A 5,215-nucleotide genomic window follows, 5' to 3' on the forward strand; every position below is an offset into this window, starting at 1 on the left:
AACCTGTTCCCCTGAGGTGTTAATTTATCAGTTCATTAATTAGACCATTGGCTAAAGAAATGGCATTCACATAAATCTAAAAACCTAGTTAGCTTAAATACCTAAATGAATCAGAATCATGCTGGAGTGGAAAATGTCACACAGATCCTTCATCTTTTAAACTTGGCCTGTCTGGCAGCTCAAGGAGGCAGAGAGGATAACAAGCAGGTTATGATATAAAGATATTTCAAAGTACAACCAGCTGTCAACAGTAAGAAATCTGTCCATGCAAGTGAACCCCAGATATCTGTGGCATCTTTGTAGGAATATTAGCAATTATATCTAGGGGAAAGAATCATTAGCAGACCCTTACTTTGGGGAAGAGGTGCATTTTTCTATAACCTCCTAGCAAAGCCCTAATGTCAGTGGATTGTGTTTCTAAGAAATATAAATTCATCCACTGCTGGTGGCAGGTAAGGCCAGAGAAGAGGCAAGGAGAGGGGAGTTTGGTGGAGAAGGATATATCCCTTATGTTCCAGAATTGGAAAAGAGAAAGTCATGAGGACTAAAATGAAGAAAAATAGAATAGTCTCACTTTCCTTTGAAAGGAAAAATCAGTCATAAGTTTAAGGACTAGCTGGGATATGGGTGAGCAGGTAGGAAGGCATGGACAATAATGTGGAGCAGTTGATCCAGCCATCTGTAAATTGACTAGGCATTGCTCATCATAACAATGATGCAGAAAGTAATGAAAAAGGCACTTACTGTTGCAAATAGACTTCCTTGATAGGCTCAGCCAATCTAATGTATGTTAGAAATGTATAAAGGGGGAAAAGAAAACCCACAATAGTCAGATCTTTATCCCTAAATACACTGGGTTTCTTTCTCTGGAAACAGGTAGGATCTGTTAATCTCCATGCAGAAAGGGAAGTTGCAGGAGCAGGAAATGAAAATCAATGGGTACATGTCAGGGGGATCTCTAAAACTTTTTGCCCTGGGGTTCTGCCTCTGAGGTTCTGTGCCAAGGTGAAAAACAAGAGTTGGAAAATATGTTTTGGATTATCCTCCTTATACTTATGTGCTATGATTTCACCCAATGCCATGGATAGTGAGGCCCCAGGGACCACCTTCTCTCCAGAAAGATTTAGTGCTATCCCTTGTCAATCAACCAGGCCCAATCAATAAACTGGTGCTCATTGCATCAGAAGGGTGTTCTGTCAAAAAGGGCTTATGTCAGTCAGGTTTTAGCTAAGGACATCCTGGAATCATGCACTCCATGGCCCAACAGAGGGATGGACAGCCTCACACAACTATGGTTCAGGTTAGGCAAACAACATGCCTCATAAGGTAAATAGAGATCTGCATACCATTCCTGTGATCGGAAACACCGACGATCCAATATCTCTCTGCCTGGGAAACAGCAGTCTTGTGAAATTCAAAAATTAAAATTGGTAGCTTAAGGTAAATGCAAAAATGAAATTACATTTTTAATTCCTAAAATTTGACACCCTTATCTACTCCTTAGCCCCTGTAAACTATGTTAAAACCACAGATCAGCAAGTAATGCTGATTCATTTCTACACATACAGATAGTTTTCCCTAATATTTGCACTTGTATGGGAACATAGGGTTATGTCAGAAAAACTTAATTTTGTCACCCCAAAGCAGGGAACAGTAGTACCCCATAAACTCTTTACCATATCAAACATCAAAGACACAGGCAACACCTATAACTTTTTATTACCCTGGAGTGAAAAATGAAGTGCTTATGGCCACTAACTTGGAAGGGAATTTAAAGTTGTGCCCATCTCACAGGCACATACACCTACAAGTTATTCAATTGTCAAGGCAGGAAGTTCTATGCTTTGGAAATACCACATCAAATGTACCTCCTCTGACTGTGGCCACTTAATGATCCTTGAGGCTGTTGATGGAGGGGTCCTATAACACTATAGAAATCAGAAAACATGGACAGACAAGGGGCTTTATCTCTCCATCCCCGGTAGTAGTGAGGTTCATACATAACGCATGTTCCATTGTGGTTTTATTGCACTCATAGGTACTGGTAAGTTCATTACAATATTTGAGGGTATTGAGACAATTGTGTGGGGAGATGAATACTATGCTGAAGTTTATTGGGATGTATGTGATCCAAGTGATTTGAATTGGCAGAAAGAGCTCTCACAATGTAACTGTATTTTGCACCCTGCCAATGGGCCATACCTTGGAATTTATGCTCCCCAGTGAGACAGAGTTAGACTCATTTGTGGTTTCCCTACACATAGCTCTTCTGCCTTTTCTATTTGAACCTATAGTTAGTACTAAACTTGATAGGTGTATGTCCAAGAGACTTAAATCTTTGGGCTGTCCATGTGTCAGTTGTCCTTAAATCTCAACTGAGTTCCAGCACCTACTCTCCAGTTCATTGGACTCACCCAGGACGAGTATCAAGGAGATGATGATGGACAACATCCATCTCAGGGAACAGAGAGTATTTGAAACTGCTAGTCCTATCCATCAGCTCCATGGGATCTAAGACCCTTTCAATGAGAGGTGAGGTTAGCATCACCATCAGAGTATCCTCAGGATTGGGGAATGAAGATGGACTATAGAAGATTTATGGTTATTCCGCTATATATTTATTGTTATTATAGCAATGTAAGATCTTTTATCATTGAGGTGGAGACAATAGTCATCAGAGGCTCTGAGGGTAGGGAAAGGGAAAAACAGGTATAAGATGGAGCATTTTGTGGACATTGGAATTGTCCTGAATGACATTGCAGTGATGGATACAAGCCATTATATATTTTGTCATAACTTACTAAATTGTGTGAGACAGAGTGTAAGCTACAATTTAAAGTATAATCCACGCTTAATGGTAATGCTTCAATATGTGTTCATCAATTGTAACAAATCTACCATACTAACAAAGAATGTTGTTAATGTGGGAAAGTGTGGGAGGGGGAGGGAGTGAGACATATAGGAATCCCCTATATTTTTCATGGAACACGTATGTAATCTAAAATATTTTGAAAAAATAAAAAAAAATTTTAAATGTAACTAGTCATGCCCAACTGGCCCGCCCTTTGTTATATTTCAAGGATCAATGTCTCTTTATATAATTCATGATGAAACAAAGATGGCCATCTATGAAACTGAATTTCTTTCCTTTTAATTTTTGGATTGATGACTGAAATTTTGATTATTCTATTTTCCACCTAAGGTAGGAGTACGTGGAACCTTGTGGGATGAGGGATTGAAACTCCATGCATTGGCATGTGTCTGTAAAATATTGTATGCTTGTGGAGTAACTCATTTGGTCTGAGAGGGGATAAGTCTCAGAACTTGTGATGCAAATGTAACTCTTGAGGTCTCCTGAATTTGTTATGATTAAGGACAGGATTTTTTTAATGGAAAGGATGACTTCTGTTTCCATCCAGAATGGTTATCAAATTGTGATGGTTAGGCTAATGTGTCAACTCAGCCAGATAAATGTGCCAGGTTGTTTGGTCAAGCAAGCACTGGACAAATTGTAATACAAGGGCATTTATGGATTGTATTAGTCAGCCAAAGGTGTGCTGAAGCAAAATAGTAGAAATTGGTTGGCTTTTATAAAGGGTATTTATTTGGGGGTATTGGCTTACAGATACCAGGTCATAAGCATAAGTTACTTCCCTCAACAAGGCTATTTTCATGTGTTGGAGCAAGATGACTGCCAATGTCTGTGAGGGTTCAGGCTTCCTGGGTTCCTCACTTCCTAGGACTAGCTTCTCTCTAGGCTCAGAGTTCCTCTCTTCCTGGGGTTTGCTTCTGTTTCCTCTGTGAGCTTATATCCAGGGCTCCAGTGTAAGGCTTCAGTATTAAACTCCAACATCAAAACTCCAACATTGAAAACCCCCAACTCAGTCCTTTGTCATGCCTTTTATCTGTGAGTCCCCATCCACCAAGGGGTGGGGACTCAATACCTGAATGTCATAGCCCAAAGTCTTAATCATAACTTAATCATGTCTAGGTACAGACCAGATTGTAAACATAATCCAATATCTATTTTTGGAATTCATAACTTTGTCAAACTGCTACATGGACTTCAGTCTCTGGACTTTCATTGGAGCCCCTGGCTGCAGCCTGCCTGTGGAATCTGGACTTGTGCATACCTATAGTCATGTGAAAGACCCTTATAGAACCTCTACATTCAGCAAATATCTCTTGTTGATTCTGATTCCCTAGAGAACCCTGACTAATAGACACATCATTAACTAAACACCTGTGAAAAATCCTGAAATAATTCAAAGAAGGCACAGAGCAAATGAAAATATTTAGCCAGAGAAGCTTAAAATGAGAAAAATCCAAATATTTACATAGTTTCAATTAGTTATGAATAAGTTTCCAACACCAAACATCATTCTGACCAGTAACAACAGTCTTTTGTGAAAAAACCTATGGTATAAGCTGATTCCAAGTCTTCCATGATAAAAATAACATTGAAAAAATTTTCCTCCAAAAATGCTCTTTATACCATGGGATTCAATGTAAGTATTTCATATATAACAAACCAGTAGTTGTGATATTTGTAGATGGATGGTTACTTCCAAAGAAAAAGATGTACTCTTATAAAATGTTTGTAAAAATAGCAAAGTAGGTTATAAAATTCTAACCACAGAGTGGGAATAAAACTTGTTCCACATCAATCTGAATATCAAAGCCTTCCAATGTCAACTTACTTCAAAAGCCAATCATCACTAACAGTAATATAATGTAGGGGTCACTTCACTGTGTCCCAGTTACATATTGACTGTACAGTGTAACAAAGGGGTTGAACACATCAGTAAGCATTATGATGCCCATTTCTCATTTATTCAAAAGAGATGTTTTTTAAATCATTATTAAACTAATTGAAATCATCAATGACATGCAGATACACTAAATCCCAGCAAGGAACCTACTATGTTGGGAAATAAAGAGGTCATGCTTCAAACAGATACAGTGTTTGAAATACAATTTCTGGTCAGACAATTTACTTCAGAGGTCATTTGTAAATGAGGACAGATTTTGAACTTGGTTTCTAAATGAAACTTTTTTCAATTATGCATAATATTGGTGAGATAAAGATAATTGTTCTTATTCACTTCTTTATGTTCTTCCAGAGGACAATCATATTGAATAAAGGGCCAGCAAAATGGGTACTCATTGCTTTCAAAAGTACTACAAAAATATGAAATAGTCTAATGACCAGGAG

Source organism: Dasypus novemcinctus, unplaced genomic scaffold, assembly GCF_030445035.2.
Source record: "Dasypus novemcinctus isolate mDasNov1 unplaced genomic scaffold, mDasNov1.1.hap2 scaffold_152, whole genome shotgun sequence".
In the NCBI taxonomy this organism is placed as follows: domain Eukaryota; kingdom Metazoa; phylum Chordata; class Mammalia; order Cingulata; family Dasypodidae; genus Dasypus; species Dasypus novemcinctus.